This window comes from Canis lupus, chromosome 33, assembly GCF_003254725.2.
Source record: "Canis lupus dingo isolate Sandy chromosome 33, ASM325472v2, whole genome shotgun sequence".
In the NCBI taxonomy this organism is placed as follows: domain Eukaryota; kingdom Metazoa; phylum Chordata; class Mammalia; order Carnivora; family Canidae; genus Canis; species Canis lupus.
Window position 1 is genome coordinate 1,404,126 of NC_064275.1, and position 24,383 is coordinate 1,428,508.

General features: G+C 34.1%; 1 long non-coding RNA gene across 10 annotated transcripts in view; it reads left to right on the plus strand.

Moving 5' to 3' along the window:
* The first annotated feature begins 345 nt into the window (after positions 1-345).
* Positions 346-24,383, plus strand: part of LOC112640957 (uncharacterized) — a 34,218-nt gene continuing 10,180 nt past the window's right edge. For 2 of the 10 annotated variants that reach the window (XR_003124375.3, XR_004811779.2), the window contains exons 1-4: positions 347-528; positions 1,337-2,405; positions 12,324-12,426; positions 23,457-23,659. This is a non-coding gene — a long non-coding RNA (uncharacterized LOC112640957). Of the gene's footprint in view, positions 529-1,336; positions 2,406-12,323; positions 12,427-13,824; positions 14,114-14,952; positions 15,198-19,959; positions 20,032-22,805; positions 22,862-23,456; positions 23,660-24,383 lie in introns of those variants that run through there. The other 8 variants (XR_007408025.1, XR_007408024.1, XR_003124377.3 and 5 more) reach the window with 7 other exon arrangements.

Below are 24,383 nucleotides of genomic sequence, written 5' to 3' on the forward strand. Positions count from 1 at the left end.
CAAAGCCATATTGTTCTCTATAGCCCAACAGCAAGGAAAAGGGCAGCAACACAATATAGAAGATGTTTAGACAGGAATCATATGTAAGTGATGAATCCTTAATCCTAAACCTGAAACTAATATTACATTGCATGCTGACCGGAATTTAAATAAAAACTTGGGAGAAAAAGAAAAAAACAAAAAACAAGCAATTGCTCTACTCCTTGTAGATGGAAAAAACAGTGGCTCCACCTCTAGCCCAATGAGTAAATTTGAGTAGGAAGCCCAGACTCCCAACCTTACCTCACTGTGACAAAGTATTCTGTTCCTCCCACAGAGGGGTGATGTCACAGAAGGCTTATTGAGAATCCTGGATTTCCATGGTCACCCAGCTTTAATGAGCACCCCTGCCCCTCTCAGCTGGGTGATGTGAGAGGGTCAGTAGGAAGAAACTGAATTTCACTGTATTCTAGTAGTAACAAGGCATCTTTGTCGAATAAGAGGCAATAACAAGGTGCTCCTCACCCTTGTAGCCAGAGTGGATGCCTAGTGAGTATTCCGAACTCTCATCCACATCCAGTAGTTATGAGGCACGTTTCCCCCCCATCCCTGAGTAACAGCAGAACTTAAACGGGGAAACAACTTTCATGTCTACCTGGCAGTAAAAGAAGCTTTCTTGGGCCGCCTGGGTGGTTTGGTGGTTGAGCATCTGCCTTTGACTTAGGTCGTGATCTCAGGGTCCTGGGATCGAGTCCCACATCGGGCTCCCCACGGGGAGACTGCCTTTCCCTCTGCCTGTGTCTCTGCCTCTGTGTGTGTGTTTCTCATGAATAAATAAATCAAATCTTTAAAAAAAACAAAAAACAAAAAACCTCTCTTCTCTGAAACCTTCATGATTCCAGAGGAGACTTGATAAAATAGAAGATTTTTAAAAGATCCAGTGTGTTGTAAAATGAATATAAAATGTCATGGATAATAAAAAAATCAATAAAAAATCAATAAAAAAAAGAAGTATAACTGGCATACAACATTGTTTCAGGTGAAACATACATCATGAAATGATCACCATAATGTCTAGTTACCATTTGTCACCATTTATAATATTATTGCATAAATTCCCTATACTCTACTTTATATCCATGTGACTTTATAACTAGAGGTTTGTACCTCTTAATCCTCTCCATCTAACATGTTCGCAATTTCTTGTTGATATGTTTTTATAACAGCTACTTTGAAAACATTGCTAAATAATTCCAACATCAGCATCAGATCAATGTTAATATCTACTACTTGTCTTTTGTGATTCAATCTGAGATTTTTCTGACTCCTGGTGTGATGGGTTTCTTTCATTTCCCAGGTCTCCAGGATCAGGCCCTGGACTGAAGGCAGCGCTAAACCGCTGAGGCACCCGGGCTGCCCCCAGTTATACTTCAATAAAAAAAAGAAATTACAAACAAATGAAAACAAAATAGAAAGTCTTAACCAAGAAACATAAAATATAAAAAGAACTGAATAAAAATTTTAGAAATAAACATAAAATAACTGAAATAAAAACTCAATGTACGTGCTCGACAATAGAAGAGAAAGAACAGAAGAAAGAATCAGTGAAGTTAAAGATTGAACAATAGAAATAACCCAGACTGAACAGCAGAAAGAAACAGAAAATAAACAGATCCTCAGAGACCCATGGGACGGTAACAAAAGATCTAAAGTACCTGCCATCAAAGTCTCAGAAGAAGAAAAAAAAAAAAAGTAAGTGGTGCTGGACAAGTTTTTAAATAAACAATAGCTAAAAGCCCCAAATTTGGGAAGCAAACAAAATACCCATAAGACTACAGATAAAAGAAGCAGAGGAACCCAAAACAGGATAAACCAAAGATATCCATGCTAAGACCATCTCAAAACTAAAGACAAGAAAACAGAGCCTTGAAGGGAGCGTGAGAAAAACTATACCTTACTATGAGGAACTATTAACGAAACAGTGGATTTCTAATCAGAAATCAAAGAGGTTTCATATTGTTTTTCAGGTAATTAAACAAACAAACAAAATTGCTATCCTAGAATCCTATCTCCTCCCAAAGTATAATTTAATAATGATAATTAAGGCATTATCAGACAATGAAAAACTAAAAATGGTTTGTCACAAGCAGAACTACCCTGAGAGTGGCTTAAGAAAACTCCCAAAACAAAGAAAATGATGAAAGAAGGAAACAGAATATTAGAAATGAAGAAAGAACAATAGAAAGAGTAAAAAAAAAAAAAAAAAGAGTAAACATAATGGACTTTTATATCTTGAGTTTTCTCAATTATCTTTGAGAATTAAAGAAGAAATTATAATATTATTCTGATGTGCTTCTCAAGGTATAGAAGTACTGAACATTACTGAACGTTTATATTATAAATGGGTGAAAAGATTTTAAATGAAGGTGAGTTTTCTATACTTCACTTCAACTGGTTAAGTGTCTATGTTAGCACATGATGATAAATTATGTACTTAAGTGTAATACCTAGAATAACTACTAAAAATCAATATGAAGAAATCCATTCAGAAACACTAAAGATTGATCAAAGGGAATTCTAATAAAGTATTTAAGTGACTCTTGATACATACAACAACTTGGGTAGATTTCATGAACAATCTGTAGAGAGAAAAAAAATCTCAGAATGTGGCAGATTTGATTTGATTTGATTTATGTAACCTTTCTGAAATGGCATAATTACACAGTTAGATAACAGATTAGTATTTGGGGGGGAATAGGAATTTTCGGGCATTAAAGGGTAGCAGAGTGATGTTTGTGGTGACGGAATAACTCCCTATTGATTGCAGTGGCAGTTACATGATTCTTTGTGATAACATGACAACAATAAACACACATGGTACCAATATCACTTTTGTTATTTTGATATTACACTATAGTCACACAAGATAAACGTTTTGAGGAGAATTGGTGAGGGGTCCCCAATATCTGTTTGTAACGTGATTGCAATTTCTTAGGAATCTATTTTTCAATAAACATTAACAAATACATACATAATAGCAGAATTTGAGCATAGGTTAAAACAATTCCCTGATAATAGCAATAAAATGCAGAAGCTGGGAGTCTGAGTATTGGGAAACAAGGTGAGCCATATTTTTTTTGAGATCCGTCCGCAATTCAATAAACATATCTCTGGTTGGAAACATAGATAACAACAATAACCATAAAACTTCATTATCAACCATCAAGGAAGGAACTCTATATAGGGATACAAGCCAGTCGATGCCTGAGAAAGCATCTATTGTATGGCACATATTTGTGAGAAAGTTGCAGACTCTTTTCTCATTCTTGAAAAATAAGCATCGGGCAGCCCCAGTGGCTCGGTGGTTGAGTGCCACCTTCCTCCCAGGGCATGATCCTGGAGACCCCGAATTGAGTCCCATGTCGGGCTCCTCTGCCTGTCTCTCTCTCTCTCTCTCTCTCTCTCTCTCTGTCTCTCGTGAATAAATAAATATTTTTTAAAAAGAAAGAAAAATAAGCATCAATTCTTATTTTATAGTCTTTTCAACAGAAATACTTGGTAAAATGACATTTAGAAAATCTGTGGCCTGGGCGCCTGGGTGGCTCAGTGGGTTAAGTATCTGGCTTCAGCTCAGGTCATGATTTCAGGACCCTCCGGCTCAGTGGGGAGTCCATTTCTCCGCATCCCTCTGCCCCTCTCCCAGCTTGTGCTCGCACTCTCAAATAAATAAAATCTTTAAAAAATTTCCGTGGCCTTTGATGCATCATCTCCTTCAGGGGGTATAACCCATCTCAAAAGGACTACATTGGACAATCTCCAGGCTCTTACTGTCATGCCATTACATCTAACAATTCACATGATTTCATCTTCAAAGGGGGTTGTTTGGGAGCTGAGTCTTTCACATATTCCCTTTTAAAAATATAAAGAATGCTGTTATTTTGGAATAAGGCTCTAGAATGTACTTTAAACTCTTTAAAAATAATTTTTGCTTTTCAAGTGTGACTAAGTCGGTGATTCTAATGGTCTCTGAAATGAAAAGAGGAAAGAAAAAAAAACATGAGTTAATACAACTATTATTTTTTAGTATCTATATGGCTACCTAATTGATTTTATATAACAATGTCAAAATCTTGCTAAGTTTTTAGAACCAACTGTTTTTTTACAAGCTATCCTTGACATTTTATAAATGCTAATATTTTTACATTTGTTTGATGCAGACTACAACTTTTTGTATCAAATGGACACATATTATTACTTTTGCATTTTGTTTTACTTTAGTGTGTACAAGAGCAGTGATTCTTTACTACTACATAAAAATAAAATAAATAAATTTAAAAAATGGAGATATACTCCAATTATTTTGATCAGTGATTATCTTTAGTTTTATATATTCTGATTGCCAATAAACATTATTACTTGAAAGTTTTATAGCTTACTTCTCCTTTTTCATAAAATTATTCTCTCAAGTTATTTTTATGTGATAGATCTTTATTTATATATTAATTTGGGAATTTTTTGAATGAATAATATAAACCCAACTTAATATATTGATCTGAATACTTACTAATACTTACTCATAAAATTTATTAATAGAAGGCTTTTAGTTTTATTGAGACCATATAATTCTATAAAATAAAAATATTGACCCAAGCTATATTAATCTTTGCAAAGCACATAGCTGGAATATAGCAGCTACCTAATATATATTCATGAATAAATATGTCTTCATGAGAAAAATAAACAAGAAGAGTAAAAAATAACTTCAAAAATGAAATAAAACAACTTGTAGCCGTGTAACCATGCTGTAATTTCTAAGCAAAATACACATTGTCTACATGTTTGTGTATGCATGCGTGTATCTGCAATATCTGACAAAGTATTACTGTTTAGTGAGCCATCATATTTTGGTAAAATCACCTTCCAGAAGAAACTGAGTACATCCATAAACTCCCCAAAGATCAAAGAAAAATAACCATAATGGGAAATATCCAGTAAGTTAAAAACAGACCTACTATATAATATTTCTTATTTTTGTGTGTAATTATCGAACAGATTTCACTTTTTCTTTATATTAGCAATATAAAAGATAAGTGTATCAACATGTACAAGGAAATAATAAAATATTCTTACTAAAATTACTATTGTTTAAGAATAAAAAACTAGCACACTCATTGGCTATATATTAAAAAAAAAACTATATTCCAACTAATGCCAAATTCTAGAAATTCTGCACCATTCTCTCTGAGTCTATTATAGAGCCACTTCATGGAATGGCAAATACTTATTACATTCCTCAAAATTCCCAACACACCCAAACAAGACAAACATTTTGAACCACAAAACTTTCTTTGAAACTTAATCACGGCCTCAAAATTCTTGTTAATGCACTCTAGGAAACTATTGACATTGGAATACATAAGGATGATAGTCATAGTGGAGATCAACTTGTCCTTTTTTTTTGTTTGTTTGTTCATTTTTTAAGTCAGCATTCTAAACATATCCTCTAACATCTAATCCTTACTGGTTAGTGCATCTGAAATGGTTATAAGAATTTTACACTATTGTAACATACAGTGCAATTTATATCTAAATATGAAGGAACTTCTCTAGCTTTCTTATGACACTGAAATAGAAGGCATGCATCCCATATGACACAGCACTTCTATTCTAGTTGTTCCACTCTAGTGAACTTCACACAGGTGTCTACTAAACACATATGTAAGACAATTATGGGAATATTTATTAATGAAAATAGAACCAATTAACATGAGTGAATAAGAAAATGGATAAATTTTAGTATATTCATAAAATGGAATCCAAGCAGTTAAAATCAATGGCCTTGTACTTTCTATATTCATTCTTTATTCATTCAACTAATATTTTTTCACCTTTTGCCTCACTCGTTTCACCCTGAGTCAGATGCTTTCCATAGTCTCTTTCCATCAAGCTGGCATGTCAGTATTTTTTTCTTGCTGTTATGCCTGCAATTCAAATAGTTGTTACCAGTGAAAAGTTGTTACCTATTACTTCTCTTGCAAAATAAAGACATGGATAAGCATTTTATCTGTCAATATATTTTTCCTTCTGATTAAGAGGCCAGAACAACAAAGACAAATACAATTAATTTCCTTTACTTAGAATCAAATAAGGGAAGAGCTAACTCTTTATGCATACCTTGTCTACTATTTTTCTCAACATGAAAAACTCATTTGCCATTTTCTTTCTCTAGTGGGAATCAAAAATCACATCCCATACAATCTTCTCATGTGTAACAAGTTAAATTTTGTAAAATCTAAGCAAATATATTTTTAATATCTTAATATCCTAAATTATGCTTAGAAGAAACAAAATTTCCCTTTAGAAATATTAAGTGCTATTAGGTTATCTGTCAAAATAGTATAAGTGCAAGTGAAAGTGAAAGAGTTGTTATTTCTAGAGGCGATTTTCATTTTTTGCTTTATTCATTGAATACGGAAATGATACATTTAGTGTTGCCCTCTTTTTGCTTCTTCCCCTGTTTCTCATGATAATCTGTCATAGTCATCTGTGGAGGAAAGTCATAATATTGTCATCAATGCCAGCTTGAATGACAGCTTATCCTAATAGCTTGTCTTTACTGCTTCCTGATTTCCTGTTAGGCTTTCAGCTCTGAGTTTGCTCTTAAACTTGTGTTTGCATTCACTCTATCAACTGACATTGTTTGAAGTGTAATTTTCTTCAACTAATTTCTTTTATATACTCTTTACAGTTACTGGATAGAACATTCTTGAAAGTAGAGGCTTTGCTTTATTTAATTCTGTAAACTGCCAGGGAAATTGGCATGGAATCTGACATCCGGAAAGTAATTACTAATTATTTTTCAAAGAAATGAGTAAATAGATAATGTTCACACCTTCTGAGCTCATTTGGCTGTCTTTGCCTAACAATATTATATTTCTTTTGTAAATTTAGCAGATTTTATTATTGGACTATGAGAGATGTCTGTTCTGGTTGCATTCTTTTATTTTTCATTAATCATAACGTCCTTAAATTAATATTTTAATTTCTCTGAACTTTTTAAACCAACAGGATTTAAAACATGGGAATAGTTATTTTAAATAAAGAGCAGAATAGATTATATTTTGAGTTACTAAATAACATGGAACTGTGTCCCAATAATTTAAATATGACTTTCATCTATTTGTATATATTTCTTATTTATTTGCTGTTTTACTTAATATGTGTGATTTTTAGTGTGTGATTTATATACATGATAACATTTTACTTAGGGTAAGTTTCTTAGCAGTTCCATTCTTTAAGGCACATTTCCATGGGCTGCAACTAACAACATTTGCATGATGGATCACATAACCAACTTTCTAACTGTACCAGGTTAAAGAAACACAGTTGTAAAACTATTTTCAGAATTATTTAAACATTACTCCAGACAAAATAATATTTTATCTTTTATTCAGCTCTATAGAGATTTAATTGACACATAACATTGTGTAAGTTCATGTTGTACAATGTGAAGATTTGACACACCCACATATTGCAAAATGATTACCACAATAGGGTTAGTTAACACCTCCATCATCTCCCATAATTGCCCTACTCCTTTAGAAACTTTCAATAAAAATATATTTATGTTATAATGTAACATGTTATTTATTTAATAATGTTAAATATATACATATATTATTTAATAATGTTAAATATACATATACACATATAATAATATGCATGATACTGTATATAATATAGTATAATTAACTATAGTCACCATGCTGTACATTAGATCCCTAGAATTTATTCATCTTATAAATAGAAGTTTGTATTCTATGACCAACATCTCGGCATTTCCCCCACACTCAACCTCGGACAGTCATCATTCTACTCTGGGTTGTATGAGTTCATCATTTTATATTCCACTTATAAGGTATATCAAATAGTATTTGTCTCTCTGTCTAACTTCACTGTTTAGCATAATGCCCTCCAGGTCCATTCAGGTTGTCATGAATGGCCAGATTTCCTTCCTTCTCAGGGTTGAATAATAGTCCGTTGTACTAATATTTACATCTTTTTAATTGATTCATCTGTGGATGGACACTTAGGTTGTTTCCATGTTTTGGCCATTGCATATACTGTTGCAATGAATTTGGAAGTTAAGATACCTACTGGATCACCTGATTTCATTTCCTTTAGATATATACCCAGAAGTGAATGGCTGGATCACATGGTAGTCCTGTTTTTAATTTTTTTTTTGAAACTCCATTCTGTTTTCATAAAGCTGAACCAATTTATATTCCCGCCAAGAGTGCACAAGGGTTTTCTTTTCTCCACATTCTTGCCAACTGTTATTATCTTTTGTCTTTTGATAATGGCTGTTCTGACAAGTGTGAGATGATATGTTATGGTGGTTTTGATTTACATTTCCCTGATGACTGAGGAAGTTAACTTTTCCTGTACCTGTTGACCTTTTGGATGCCTTCTTTGAAGAAACATCTATTCGGTTCCTCTGCCATTGTTTAATCAGATTATTTGGGGATTTTGGCTATTGAATTGCATAAGTTCTTCATGTATATTGGATATTAACCTCTTGTCAGTTGGTTTGCAATTACTGTCTCCCATTCCATAGGATGCCTTCTTCATTTTGTTGCATTTTTGTTAGTTTGTTTGTTTGTGGCTCTGCAGAATCTTTTTAATTTAATGTAGTCCCACTTGTTGATTGTTACTTTTGCTACTTGTGTTTTTTATTTCCATACCCCAAAAATTGTTGCTAAAACTAATGTCAAGATGCTATTTCCCTTCTAGATGTTTTATGGTTTCAGATCTTCTGTTTGAGTCTTAATTTGTTTCTAACTAATTTTTGTGAGTGGTTAAGACGAAGGTCCAGTTTCATTTTTCTGCATGTCATTATCCAGTTTTCCCAACACCATTTACTAAAGAGACTATCCTCTCCCTATTGGATATTCTTGGCTCTATGGGGTTATTTTTACACCAGCACCATACTGTTTTTTTCACTATAGTTCTGCAACATACTTTGCAATTGGCTAGTGTACCGTGTCCAAATTGGCTAGTGTACTGTGTCCAACTCTGTTCTTCTTTATCAGGATTAGTTTGGATTCTGGGGGTGTGTGGTTCCATATAAATTTTAGGTTTGTTCTATTTCTATGAAAAAAATCATTGGAATTTTGATAAGGTTTGAATCTATAGATGGGTTTGGATGGTATAGACATTTTAACAATATCAGTTCTTCCAATCAATAAACATAGAATATCTTCCTTTATTTGTGTCTTCTTCAATTTCTTTCATCAGTCTTATACTTTTTAGTGTACAGATATTTCATCTCTTTAAATTTATTCCAGAATATTTCGTTGTTTTTCGCACTATTGTGAATAAGATTGTCTTCTTTTTCAGCTATTTCAATGTTAATCTATGAAAATGTAACTGATTTTTGCATGTTGATTTTATATCCTGCAACTTTACTTAATTGGCTCATTAGTTTTAATAGTTTTTTTGGCAATCCCTTTAGAATCTTCATTTATAAAATCATATCATCTGCAAACAGACTATGTTACTTCTTCCTTACTAATCTGTACGTTTTTTATTTCTTTTTCTTGCCTGCTTTCTCTAGTGAGGACTTCCAGGACTATGCTAAATAGAAGCAGTCAAAGAGGGAACCCTTGTCATGTTTCTGATTTTAGAGGGAAAGTTTTCAATTTCTCATATGATATCAGCTGGAAGCTCATCATGGATGACCTTTATTATGTTGAATACATTACTTCTATACCTAATTTCTTGAGAGTTTTTATCAAGAAAGGATGTTCTATTTTTTCAAATACTTTTCTCCAATCATTGATATTATCATGATTTTTATCTTTTACTTCACAATTGTACTATAACACATTTATTGATTTGTGTATGTCAAACCATCCATGAATCACAGAGGTTAAGTCCCACTTGATTATCCTGTATGTTCCTTGTAATATGATGTTGAATTTGTCTTCCTAATATTTTGTTGACAATTTTTCTGTGTATATATCTATATTCATCAAGGGTATTGGCCTATAGTTTTCTTTTCTTGTACAGTCCTTATTTGACTTTGGTATCATTGTAAAGCTGGCTTTGTAAGTGAGTTTGAGAGTGTCCTCTCCTCTTCAACCTTTTTTGTAAGACTTTGGGAAAGATTAGTATTCATTCTTTAAACGTTTGGTAGAATTGAATAGGAAAATCAATTTAATTACTGATCTAGTCTCCCTACTTTTTATTAATTCATGCAGATTTTCTATTTCTTCATGATTCAATCTTGGTACATTCTATGTTTCTAGGAATTTATCCATGTCTTCTAGGGGACCCTGGATTCCTGAGCTTCCCCAAGGCCTCTCTCTGGTCTCTAAGTGATTGTCCAAGACTGTATCCTCCTGGAGCTTTCAGCATGTGGCCAAGAGAAGCTGGAGCCGGTTCACAGGTCTCCAGAGGGTCCTCTGCTGGGATAAAGGTCTATATGTTTATTCTTTGATGTGCAGATGGGTGAGACTCCTCCCAGGCCACTTGGCATTTAGTGTTGAATCCCACCAGCTCCTACAAAGGCATTTTGTTTGTGGATGAACAACAAAATTGTTATTGAGAAGGAATGTCTTATTAGGCCATCTTGCTTATATCCTGCCAAATATTATTTTTAAATAATCTATTCATTAATTTACAAACTTAATAATTTCACTAAGCAAAGGTTGTTAACCCTTCAGGCTTCCTAAACCTAGGTTAAACCAAGTATTAAGTGATTTTCTATATATTGTTTAAGATGAGTTATGTAATAATTAGGTGAATTAGATGATAATATCCAATTTTACATAAGAGAAAACAGTGGCTTTCAGAGACGTTAACTAACTTGTTTCAAGAAGTGGAAATTCAAAAAATGAAAGCACAAGGACAAGAAAATAAAGACCTCGATACCTGTAACCAACGAAGAAAAATACATATATTATTTAAATATCCCAAATAATGTGTTCACGCCGTCTTCTATATCATATGGCCTTGATGATAATATACCAAAGATTTTAAACTTTTTTATTTTTTTCTGAGTAGGTAAAATATATTCAAGTGGTGAAATAAACTCTAGAAAGCATCTAAGCTCAATTTATTCAAAAAATAATTAAAAGATTATCAGAACATTTATTTCCCTCAGGTTGGCATGATTTCATCTATGCTTTTTATTTCTATTCTCATCCTGATTATCAATCATGTTCTGCACAGCAGCCTGTCAAAATGTGCTATATTAGCAAATCTGAAATGCTTTGCTCATCTTTTCCTCAAAGCCCACACATTTTAATAGGACAAGTGAACTCAAATTGATATTTGGAAAGAAATAAAAGCAGAGACTAAATTAAGATCATCTTGCTTTGATAGTCTTTATGATTTTTTCTATTGGTTAAGAAGTGTTTGGTAATCATGGTAAATGCTTTGTTCAATCAGAATTTTTTACCATTCTGTATGGAAACACATACTACTATTTTAACCAAAATGGGGGGAAATGTGCATTTTTTTATTTTTATTTTTTTAAAGATTTTATTTATTTATTCATGAGATTTCAGAGAGAGATTGAGAGAGAGAGAGAAAGAGAGAGAGAGAGGCACAGGCAAAGGGAGAAGCAGGCTCCATGCAGGGAGCCCAAGGTGGGACTCAATTGCGGGTCTCCAGGATCACGCCCTGGGTTAAAGGTGGTGCTAAACCGCTGAGCTACCCAGGGATCCCCTATTTTTTTTATTTTTTATTTTTTATCTACTCTCTTAGCAACCTTCAAATATGCAATATAGTACTATTAACTATAGTCACTATGCTATACATTACATTATCATGACTTACTTATTCTATAACTGGAAGTTTCTACCTTTTGACTCCCTTCACTCATTCCCTACCCTCTACCTCGAGAATCCACTAATCTGTTCTCTATAAGTTTGATTTTTATTGTTGTTGTTATTATAATTCCACATATAAGTGAGATAATATAATACTTGTATCTTAGGCTATTTATAGCAATTATGTTGCATTATGCTACAAGTAATAAGATACCTAACCAAATATAGCTCAAAAGTGAGATTTATTCTTTCATAGAATAAGATCTGTTAGTTCATATCACAGAATTTCTGGAGAAAGTGTGGCTTCAGAATGACTGATTTAGAAACTCAATGTACTAATTTAGAAATTCTATGTGTTTTCCTTCAAAGTCATAAGATGGCTGCAGAAATTCTAGGCATCATCATTTTACTTTACATACAAGGGCCCAAAATTTATTCCTTTTTTAAGATTGAGAAAACTTTCCAAGGAAATGCCTCAACAGATGTCTCTTAATTTGTATCCACCAGGTCTGCACCACATGCTCATACCTAAGTCAATCAATGTCAAGGGGAATGGATCTTTTATGAGTGGCTCACATTTTTTTGTTCACAATCAAATCAATGCCAAAATGTGAGTTAAATCTATTTTCTTTTATTGTAAAATAGGGAAAATGGATGCAGGATGGCTTTCAATAGACAATTAATGATTGTCAATACCTTGTGATGTTAAAATAGCTAACACATTTTCTTGTTTATAATATGTATATTATCAAAATACAAATGGGAATGTATTGGTTCTGCTAATTTTACAAAGGCAATTAATTTGTCCCTTTGGGTATTATTCTGTTATGTGATATCATATATAAATATATATGAACATGTATAGAAAAAAGCTTAAAATTTCAATGTATATATATATATATATATATATATATATATATATAGCAACTTGTTAAAATGTGGATTTTATTTTTTTTAGGTGAATAAAACAGTCTGTATAAAACAAAGAAAGACAATATAGTAATGGCACTATCACAAAAGAGAGATTAATAGGGGTTTGGACTATAGGGGAAGGCTTTGCAGATGTGGACATTGAACCCAGTAGTGAAGATTAGGTAGCAGAAAAACTAAAGAAGTAAAGTGTTAGGAACAATAGAAAGAGAAAGAACAGATACATGGAAACAGGGATGAACTAAATAGCTGGAATCTGGTTTGTCAATAGTGGAGAGTTGGGGGCTTATAGATCCTGTTTGATAAGCCTGAGTTCAAGACAAGTTTTTTAAAGCTCACCCTTTCATACTGCTGTTTCTGCAATTCAGACAAAAGGTACCTCTGGAAAGGGGACTGTGAGAGACAAAAAAGAGCTCTTAATTTTGTTCCAGTTACAGTCATTGCTTTATTTACTCATGTTGACTTTGAGTAAGCTACTTAACTCGTTTGTAAAATGGGGATAATTTTCAGTCCTATTGTTTAGAATTGTGATAATGCAATAAGCATAAGTATCTCAAAACATCTTGCATAAATCTCTAGCTATTAATAGGTGATTAATATATACTAGTGTATGTTAGTAATAATACTACCAGTTATTTCCTGTGATATTTATATAGATAGATCGATAGTTACAAAGATGTGATCTTACCAGTAGCTCTAGGTAAACACTTGAATATTTCTTAGCACATGGAGTCAATGTATTAACAATACTGAGACACAAAGGAGTTAACTATCTCAAACTGAAAATTAAATTACAAATTGAATGGAAATCTTTCCAATAAGAGATTTCTTTGTGTTATTGTGATTTGTAAGAGTGACCATTCTGGGATAACTTGAGCGTTTTCATCAAATCCTAATGTATCTGTTGTGAAAAGGTGTGGACTAACACCATGTTTTGATTTGTAGTATTAGTACAAAAATAATATTTTGTAAACTCACCATTGTGAGTGTTTGAAGTGGAAAAACTATTTATTATTGTAATGAATTTAATCCTCATGAGTTCTTTGGGAAGTATTCTCTGTTAAAATTTCATTTAAAGGATTAAGTCAAGAATGGTTGAAAATAAAGAACAGATGACTCATTTGCAAAGAATCCACCAAGAGATCAATGTGTGCCGTAACACTTTATGTCTGAACTTAATAGCACTGCACAGTCTTAAAAATAGCTGAATTGAGGGTGATCTTTACATGACTGCATGTTATTAACTTATACCTGATAATAAACAAGCAGCTCCATCTGTTGTGTGCTAGTGTGTTCTCTCCAGACCCCACAGACTCATGTTTTACATGTCAGTGTTCAAGTGTAAATCAGAGAAGGCCACCCAAATACTTTGGAAATGGAAGAGTTGTTTAAACTAAATAAAAGCGTGTCCAACATGACAATCTGTGTGAATTACTTTAAGTTTATAGCGTTGTATGGCATTACCTCACAAGATAAAACTTTGCATTGTTCTAGTTTCAGGTTGCATATTTAAATTCAGGTGTTTTCTCCCCCTCCATACTTCACGTATTTCAATTTTATTGACACATGTGTTAAGCAACTTAAAAACTCTATTTTATGGACACCTCATTATTTAAATCTCTCTTCTCAACTAAAATGCGAATTGACTGTCAAATATCTATGGAGTTTGCCTGAGAACAACTACAAAAGCATTTTCTTTCTTAATTTTTCATTCTTTTATTTTTCTACAATGTAATCAAAATGATTTTCAAGGTGGAAACAGTGACTTTTTATTATTTATAATAAAAACAAAAGTTAACCCTTATTCTTACCAGAAAAATAGTCAAAAGCCCAAATCATCACATTGTTCATTTCCCTAAACAGATTTCTGTTAGTCTATAGAGCAGACCTTATTATTTATACTCAAGTACTTTTATGTGTCTATTGTGGCATGTTTAAAACAAAAATTGTTTTTAATTTTTTTCTTTAATAGTGAAGTATTTACTGGGAATTTACTAAGTATTAGGCAAGCTAAGGTGTAGACATACAATGAATCCCAAATAATAAACACTCCCTCTATTTATAGAGGGAATAGATTACTTAGTTGGGGAAACAAACAAATAACATTAGTTGGGCATCTATTGATTTGTGAAAAGAAAAAGTATATTCAGGGAAACTGTAATATATATGCATATTAAATCTTTATTTCTTTTTCTTTTTTTTTTAGCCCAGTATTTATCAGTGTTTGTCAAAAAGGGAACTACTGGGTGAAAGTCTTAAGACAACACGATAGTTCATGAAGGGCAAAGAGGAAAAAGTTGTAAGAAACAAATTTAATTGAAGGAAATGTCTCCTAAGACAGACTTCTTGGCAATAAAAAGTCTACATATTGGTCCTGATTCCAATATGAAATTGCTCCAAAATGTCTGGGTTTTTTCCCCTTATTGTGTTAGTCATGAGGTCCACTAAATATAGTAATTTGGATGAATAAATATCTTGTTTTAAATCAGAAATACTCCTGGGATAATTATTAATCCCATTAGGGGAAAAAATAACTACAGTACATTGCTTTCTTACTGCAACTTGACTTAAGCAGCATCAAAAAATGGAACATGGTGGTGGGAAAGGAGAGGCAGATAATTGAGGAATAGTGTAAATTTTGCCAAGAATGGGTCATACCAGAGTTGTAGTTCTTCAGGGTGGTTTAGAGCTTATGAGGTCTCATGAGAAAGCAGAGGAAAAGCAGAGCTGGAAAGGGGAAAAGGCTATCGCCAGTGGAATCAAAACAAACTGGCCTGAAAAGGAAGAGGCCATTTTCTCCTCAAATATTTTCTCCAGAGACTGAGGAGTAATAGGCACATACTGGGAGCCAAATAATGGGTTAAAGCAGCTATTTGTGGGCTTGCTTGGGAAACACTAACATTTAACCTAGTTTATACATAAAAATATGTCCTTAGTCCTAAACAACTGACTCATAACTGCACTTTTGGAATACAATCCATTCATAAATTGTGGTCTCCTCCTATAATTACATTCAGACAAAAATCCTGTGACTCATAAACAAATTAAACAAATAATTTCCTTCCCAAACATCTGTTAGTTTGAATTGCAATCTTGTACACCAGCCACAAGATGCCTTATAATAACATGTGTGGTACAACCTTAGCATATGAACAACATGAAGTCATGAGTTCTTATGGACCTGGTTAGTCATGATTAACCATTTATTCATACTCTTTTTCCCAAAAATTTTAGTCCTGACTTCTGAGGGCAGTAGATGGTAACTTCATTTTTTTCTTGGACAATCTGGAGGAAACATTATTTTGGAAGATAATAAACTCTGGGACTATTACTAATGACCTTGTCTTTCTTTTTATAATATTCCTCCAAATTCCATTTACTTTTTTATAGTTTAAATTAATTAAACCCATTTGACATCAGTGGAAGTAGTGACTAACTGCAGAGAATAAATCCAATAATTACTTATTGCCACAGACTTAGGATGTAGTAGGTTCCAGATAACATAAACAAAGGATGTCATTGGCCTGAATCCTTAACTAAATTAATTAACAAGGATCCAGCTTTCTAGAATTATTTGCCAAAGCTAACATTTTAATGTGATAATGAGAAAAAAAAGGGATATTATATCATATGATATCATATCATATGATAATAATGCTTGTTAATATTCAGTGCTTATAATATTCAAGATCTGTTCTATGGCTATATGGAAATATACCACTTAATTCTAAGAAAAATCTATAAGATAGTTACCTGATTTATGACACTCTTAAAGTGAAGGAAATGAAGGAGAAAAAGATTAAACATCTTATTCAAGGTTATATAGCTAAGTGGCTCAAGTTTATACAGCTAAGTGATAGAGTGAGTATATGTACACCATTAATGTCAGTAAAAGAAATATTTTGTGCAATTGTTAAAAACGTAGATGCTACATCAAAGCACACGTTAGTCAGCTTAGAAGCTTTTTGAATTTTGGATTTTATTTTGTTACTTTACATCCAGGATCCTAACTTCAAAGACTATATTATAGAGATTATTTTTCTACATTTTTATCTTTAAAAGACCCTTTGTTATGTCAAATAAAAACTTATTTGGGTCTCTTCAGTAAAATGCACTTTCACAGATTCTGTAGGAAGGAAGGAAGGAAGGGAGAACTGGTGAAAGAAAATTAATTTGAGTTATGTCATGATAGACATGTCTTCTCAATGCCACACCGACTCAGGAAATTAACAAATGTCTGTAATACAGGGTAATAGATAATAATTGTCACAAGAATATATGTAAAGTGAGCGACCAAAGGCAGTGAAAGTACATGCACAAATCAGTCCAAAGGAAAAAGGCCTTGAAAGATGTTTAGTAGTTACACAGATATGCTAACCTACAAATGGCATTTAGTGTGCAGAACTTTCCTTAGCTTATCCAGTGTAAATATTAAAACGTACAGAGGAAAAGTAAAGAGTAAGATTTTCAAAAAGGTATTTGGGGTCTCTACAGGTATCAATGACCTCAGAAAGTACTGACAATCAGCCACGAATTCTGTTTCATGAATCGTGGTTGGCAATCTGGGTTTGGCTGGGCAGCCCTGCTGCTCAAGGGAGGGTTGCTCGTCTACTGCAGTAGTTTGGAGATCTGACCAGAGTGGGTAGCCTCACGCAAACATCTGATGGTGGGTGGCAGCTATTGGCTGGGCTGCCCCTGCTCTCCTCTGTGTGCTGCTCTCCTCCACCACTAGCTAAATTGGACTTCTTTAAATGATGGAGAGGTTTCCAAGATGGTGAAAGCAGAAGCTGCAGCCCCCTTAAAGCTGAGGTATAAGGTATATGGTGCCAATTCTGTAGTATTCTATGGATCAAAGTAAGTCACGAGGTCAACTCAGATAAAACATTCAGGAATTTGATTCCACCTCTTTATAGGAGCAAAATCACATCACCAAGAGGCCTGGAAACAGAGATGGATAAACGCATGATCATGTCTACTACAGGGCCATTAAGTGTTTGGGATAATTACTGTATTTTTCCATCAGCATATAAACATGTTGCTAAATTCTTCTGTCTTTCAAAAGAAAAAAAAAAAACTTTTTCTTAACCCCACTTCTCACTGAGATAGCTCATCATCTCTATTGTTTTCCTTTGTAACAAATTTTCAAAGAGGAGTCTGTTTTCACAATCTAATTTCTTTCCTCCCATTCACTGTTAAACCCAATCCAGTCAGGCTTCACTCCACCACAACCATTGTGGTCAAATCCGCCAACAAACTCCAGGCCATCAAATCCAGTTGTTAGTTTTTAGCCTTTCTCTTCTTCAACCTCTCATCAGCATTTCACATAATTCAGCACTTTTTCCTTCCTGTTCTTCACTTGCTTCTTAGGGTACCGTACTGGTGCTCATGCTGACATCTGCTATGCGTAGCATAATTGAGGAACTCCCTGCCCTGGTACTCTTGGATCCACTCTTGTTTTTGTGTATTGAGTTCATGCTTCCAATTGGTTGCTCCCAGGCAATGGTTGAGCACAGAATCAGCACTACCATATCATCCAGGAGATACAAAACTTCTCCAATGGGGCTTCAGCTAGGAATTGCAGAAACATTCTCAGAACTGCACTACCATCTGAAACTCCTCTCCTTCTTCCTCCTTCCTCCTCCTCTTTTATCACAGTGCTAGACTTCCATCAGGATAAGAAAGTTCTCTTCACTTCCTGTGGCTGCCTGCCTCTATTTTTCCTTCATTTTTTTTTCCTACTAAAAGTCTCTTAGATATTTAATCTTAATTTGGTATCTGCTTCTCTGTGGACCCGAATTAACACACACTGTGTTGGTTTTGCACATACCTCACCGATTAATCCTCAGCATACTTTCATGATACGACTTCTTTTGTACTATATTCTATATGTTGAAATATCCAGGACTCAGTTTTTGGTCCTGTGCTCTTCATAATCTATACTCATCCTTAAGTTATATCATTTACACCCATGACTTTCAACAACATCTCTGCATCAATGACTATCAAATGTATATCCCCAGTCCAGAACTCACACAAAATCTATACATCTGCTACCTGCCTACTTGAGATTTCTTCTTGGGCTTATGATAAATATTTCATTCTCAACATATCCAAGGATGAAGTCCTGACCAACTTTATCATGAAACAAACAAAAAACAAAACTGACTTCCCTCATATCCTTTCTCATCAGTTCAATACTCAGACCCAAAAGCTTGAAGTTACTCTCTTCTGCTTTTTTTTTCTCTGTTTCATAGCCCATATCCAATCCATTACTAAGTTCTACTGCCTATATTTTCAAAACATTTTATTTTATTTATGATAGTCACAGAGAGAGAGAGAGAGAGAGAGAGAGAGAGAGAGAGGCAGAGACACAGGCAGAGGGAGAAGCAGGCTCCATGCACCGGGAGCCCGACGTGGGATTCAATCCTGGGTCTCCAGGATCGCGCCCTGGGCCAAAGGCAGGCGCTAAACCGCTGCGCCACCCAGGGATCCTCAAAACATTTTAAAAGCCTTTCATAGTTTCAGCTCTCCATGGGTGCCATCCTGGACAGAAGCAGACAGTCTTGGTTAGATGATGTCTTGGTTAGATTACTACCGTAGCCACCTAGCTTATCATCTTGACTCTAGAGTTGTTTAATGATAGTCTTTTCATTACAGTAGCATTTAAAAACTGAAGTCAGATGATGCCACTCCTCAAAAACCTGCATTGGCTTCCTGTTTCATTGTTACTCTGTTACTCAGAGTAACAGAGTCCTTAGAACTGTCTTCTAGTCCCACATATTCTAGGACTTTCTTACCTCTCTGAACTTGTTCCCTCCTCTCACTCGCAGTTTTAATAGTCCAGCTTTACTGACATTACTCTTTTTGGAACACACCAATCCTTCTCTACCTTAAATTCTTTGCATCGGCCATTATACCTGCCTGAAACGATCTCCAATGACCCAGGAGAATGGAATGCCCGATTATCTGGGTTGCTAACTCTCTTCAAGACTTTGCTCCAACTCCATCTTCTCACAAGTATTGACCTGACTACCATATTTAACATTGAAATTTACCTCTAATAACTGCTCAGCAACAGGTTGTCTCCTATTTCCTTTAACTTGCTGACTTTGAGTTTTTTCATAACCTTAATCATTTTCATACATATTGCATATAGAATAATTTATTAATTCTTATGTCTTTAGTTACCTGTCTCCTTCCTTGAAAAATACAGGTTCTCTGCATAGAATTTCATCTATTTTGTTTACTGATGTATACCAAGCATATGAGCATTGCCTAGCACATAGTAAGTAGTTTACTAAATATTGAACAATAAATTTTTATTTATTATATAAATAATACATAGTTATGTATGATGTATATGGTAGCTCATTACTGCTAAAACAAAACTTTCAAGAACACTTTGTCAAAGATGCTTTTCTCTGCTGAACACTGTATCTTTCTCAAATAATCACTTTATTTTTTTTTTTTTTTTTTTCAAATAATCACTTTAAATGCCAATACCGATATTATGCAGTGTTAACTAATTAGAGCCTAATACGAACTATTATGTTAGCAATTTCCTCAATAATGCTAGAACTTTAAAACTCTTCAACTTCTTCTTTATGTCCTTCCTGCTTCTTTTTAGTTTTTTTGTGATTAGATCAGCCATGTTCAGTTACTCTGCACTTAACTATTTACAAACATGTTTATCCCTTCTTTTCAATACCTTTATTCTTCCCTAATATAGTCATGTGATGGAATATAATGTAACAATGAGAATGAACAAACTATAGGTGCTTTTGTCAACGTGAATGAATCTCACAAACAAAATGTTGATCAAAAGAGAATCTACTGTATGCTTCCATTTACATAAAGTTAAAGGGCAAAGAGTGGTTACCCTGTGCATAGATGGGAGCAGTTTTTACTGAAACAGAATACAGGGAGCTTTTGAGTTTGTGTATAACTAGCTGAGTTCATTTTAAAACATTTATCAAACTCTATATTTGTGATTTTATAACCTTTCTCTAAGTAGACCTCAATAAAAAGTTCCTATTAAAAGAAATCAGATGAAATCATAAGTCCCAACATTCCTACCTATCAAGTCTTATTCCCATAGGGCACAGATGCTAATATGGCCTTACAAAATTATTGTGAAGAACTATTGAGGCAATGCATATAAAACACTTTAAAAATGATGAAGATTATTATTATAAAGTAGTTTTATATACAACAACAAGCTAATATATAACTAGGAAAAAATAAATTTTTAGTTTGCTTTAATATGCTGAATTCTCTAAGAAAGTTTCAAATATTAAAATGTATTATATTCTACATTTATGAATAGAATCATAAAATAAAACAAGGGGAAAAATTAAAGATAGTATAACCTTCAAATACATTAAAAATACTGCACAATACATAATGCTTACACAGTTAGGAATTGACTATATTCTCAAAGTTTCTACTTGCAAATGAGAGATAGAATGCTTACTCACAGGTAAAGAAATTAACTGACTATAAGTATAAAAAGTTTAAAAAGTAGATTAAGTGTATACTTGTTAAAATTTTCACATTGTGTGGTTCTTTTTAAAGACATGTTTATTTGAGAGAGAGAGAGAGAGTATGAGCAGGGGGAGGAGCAGAAGGAAAGAGAGAATTTCAAGCAGACTCTCCACTGAACAGGGAGCCTGGTGTGGGGCTCAGTATCATGATCCTGAGATCAAGACCTGAGTCAAAATCAAGAGACCGACACTTAACCACCTGAGCCACCCAAACACCCCTCACATTGTGTTTTTATGAAAATATTGGCTTGAAGTTGAGGATTTTGTGTCATTTGCTTAAAACCATCTTAAATGTCTCAATAGTTATTTAGTGGTTATTCACTTAGGTTTATGATAGAGACGACCAGATTTACTTTGAATTAAAAAAAATGAACCACTCAATCCATATTACCTGTGTTCCAATTATGTTACGCTATGATTAAGATTTTAGTAACATGTTACATGAGAAATTTAGACAGACCCTATGGTGGTAATGATAACATTGCAATTACTGACTTAACATGTCAAATTAGAAAAACTAAAAAAACTAAAATTAGAAAATTAGAAAAACTAAACATCCAAAACCAGTTTAGTAATATTTAATCCCCTTGCCCACAACTAGAATATCAGGGCTGGAGGTGCAAGGTAGGATTTAGGAGGGTGTCGTTTGTGTTCTGGAAGTATCACCTCTCCTTCCAGAGGTAAAGAATAAGGGGGCCTTTTCCTCCCCTCCTCCTAATGAGAGGAGTTTTAACAGGGTCTCCAGAGAGTGCAGTGTGTGCTGCAGTGGTGTGGAACTCCTGCTGGAAAAATCCAAAGCAGCTTCATGCTCGTATTTTACAAGCCCAGGAGAGAGGATTTTAACAATGTGTATGTGTGTGCGTGTTTGTATTTATACATTTTATTTATATGTGCAATCTTAAATAATGGATATGCTTTTTTTTTTCACTGAGATAGTTAAAAACTGGTATTTACAGGGGAGCAAATGGGAGAGGTGGATGAAAGATGGGAAGGGGGAGATTATAATTAGTGTTTTACTAATGAATAGTGAATGAAAAGAAAAGAGTGAATTAAGAAGATAAAGCAAACAAACCTTGAAATCCACAGAGAGAGACAAAAATCATACTGAGGATACACTTTAGCAAAAGAAATTATTTTCCCCAGAATCCTTCATTTGGAATTCTAATGCTGTGATTGAAAGAAGCAGAAAGTAGTGGGGTCTGTAAAAGCCAACAGTGCTATGGGAAATAATCCACTATGATGGACCTGTAGAAGACAGAAGGACAGGGGCTGGGGAAACCTTCCTTTTATTTAGTCCCATGCTTAGAAAAACCCACGGGAAGAACTTTTGGGTGCTTGATGTTGAATGTTAGCTAGAAAAAATATCCTAACACAACAGAAGGGGCTTGTGACAAGTGATGAGTTAACTTCAAATATTTAAAGATTTTTGTTTTCTCAAGAATAGTTTCATCTGAATTTCTCTATTGTAGAAATGTCATATTATTAGATACATTATTCTTTTTCTTTTCCATTACAGATACTTTTTAAAAAAAATTAGAGATACCTTCTCGAACAAATTCTGGCCTGCTGCTGGTAACATTGAGCACAATAGTTTTCTTAAAATGAATGAATACAGGAGACCTGGGTGGGGGAGCTCTGTTAAGCTTAGGACTCTTGATTTCAGCTCAGGTCATGACCTCAGCATCCTGAGATCCCAGCCCCCTGGTGAGCCTGCCAAAGGCTCTGTGTTCTAAGGGGATTTTGCTTGAGATCCCCTCCCCCAGCCTGTCCCTCTGCCTCTCCCTATGTGCATACACATGGGGGAGCTCTTCACTGTCTCTCTCAAAAAAGTAAATCTTGAAAAAAAAAAAAAAGAATAAATACATACATGCTAATTATAAAAAAATAACACATATTAAGTAAGATTTTAAGATTTTTCAAAACAGAAGGGCTAAACAGCAACAACAATACTTAGGCTATTTTACACACACAATTATTTTAATCATATATTTTGCACAATTTTCCATGCTGAGATTGGACTTAAGACTCTCAGAATGTTTGATCAGGAGAGGATCAGACATTTCAGTTGGGAGAAGTAACTAGTTGCGGTTGATGTCTACTGTCAAACAGTAAATGGTAAGAAAAACTTATATTGTGTCTGAGATACTTCTGTCTCCTTTGAGTGCAGGGACTACAAAGAGAGAGAGAACACTGGTACCAACCTAGGAGAAAATGAGATTTCACTGGAATAGTTCTAAGGATATCTGCCTACCCTGGGAAGTTAAGCCCCTTGTGTGAGAAGGTTAGCTCAGGAGAAGAAGTGTGCTATGCATCTGCAAGAAGGTACAATGCTTCCCTAGGGGCAAAAATCAACCCAGTTAGGATTGACAGGTAAGACAAAAAACATAGCTACAATTTAATTTCAGATCAACAACATTTTCCTCTCTTAGTTGCACTATGTCTCATGAAATATTTGGAACGTACACTAAAAAGATTATTTGCTTTTTATCTGAAATCAAAATGTAACTGGGGTTTTTTTTTTTTTTTTTTTTTTTATTTTCATTCAGTAAATCTAGCAACCATGTATTAAGGGCATTTCCCAGAGAGCAGGCATGTAGTTGAGTCCAAGCACAGAAGCAGACACCAGTGTCTCTAAAAGCTCCCTAGGAAAGGCGATGTCATCAACGATCGGGTGGATATGAAAGGATTTTTAAGACTATAGTGACTCAAAAATTATCTATGCCAATATCTACAAAATTTAAAAAATATTCTTAATTGAACTCTGGAGTAAGAATATATTTATGCTGTTTTCCAGATATTGCTCAAGAATTCTGGGGGAAAAAAGAATATGCCAATATAGCAATTCTATATTAAAATTATTATCTGCAGAATAATAATTATAAGACAATGATGTGGGCATTCCAAAAAAAATAAAAAAGTCGTGGTCTTTCAATTTAAGATTAAGTACTCTAGGGACGCCTGGGTGGCTCAGTGGTTGAGCATCTGCCTTCAGCTCAGGGTGTGACCCCGGGGTCTCTGGATTGAGTCCCACACTGGGCTCCCCACAAGGAGCCTGCTTTTCCCTCTGCCTCTGTCTCTGCCTCTGTCTCTGACT